This window comes from Protopterus annectens, chromosome 6.part0, assembly GCF_019279795.1.
Source record: "Protopterus annectens isolate FY-2018-M chromosome 6.part0, PAN1.0, whole genome shotgun sequence".
Classification (NCBI taxonomy): Eukaryota; Metazoa; Chordata; order Ceratodontiformes; family Protopteridae; genus Protopterus; species Protopterus annectens.
This window is the reverse complement of record NC_056737.1, coordinates 995,023,007-995,023,311: the sequence shown is the minus strand read 5'-3', so window position 1 is coordinate 995,023,311 and position 305 is coordinate 995,023,007. Positions and strand designations below refer to the sequence as shown.

The 305-nt window shown below is 56.7% G+C and overlaps 1 non-coding gene across 1 annotated transcript in view; it reads left to right on the top strand.

Moving 5' to 3' along the window:
• Positions 1 to 268: 268 nt before the first annotated feature.
• The window catches only part of LOC122805037, a 151-nt gene continuing 114 nt past the window's right edge, over positions 269 to 305 (top strand). Inside the window, exon 1 of the ribosomal RNA XR_006365274.1 lies at positions 269 to 305. This exon is cut by the window's right edge and continues 114 nt beyond it. This is a non-coding gene — a ribosomal RNA (5.8S ribosomal RNA).

Below are 305 nucleotides of genomic sequence, written 5' to 3'. Positions count from 1 at the left end.
GGGCTTCACAATGGAGTCCTCTCCCCTCAATGTCGGTCATGGGTACTTGTGGAGGATGCCCCGCTCCATGCAGGGTGTTGGTTCAAAGACCCAGAAGGTCAGCAGTGTGGCCACGTGCCGGCTGCTGTGGGACTTTCTGCTGTCCTGTGGCATGGGGCCAGTAACCCCCAGTCTGGGCACCCATGACAAAGCCTGTGACACCTTGTGTGCTCATCTTGAGGTGTGATGCCAGGAGGGCATTGGTGCCAATGGCGAATGAGAACTGTACAACTCTGAGTGGTGGATCACTGGGCTCATGTGTTGAT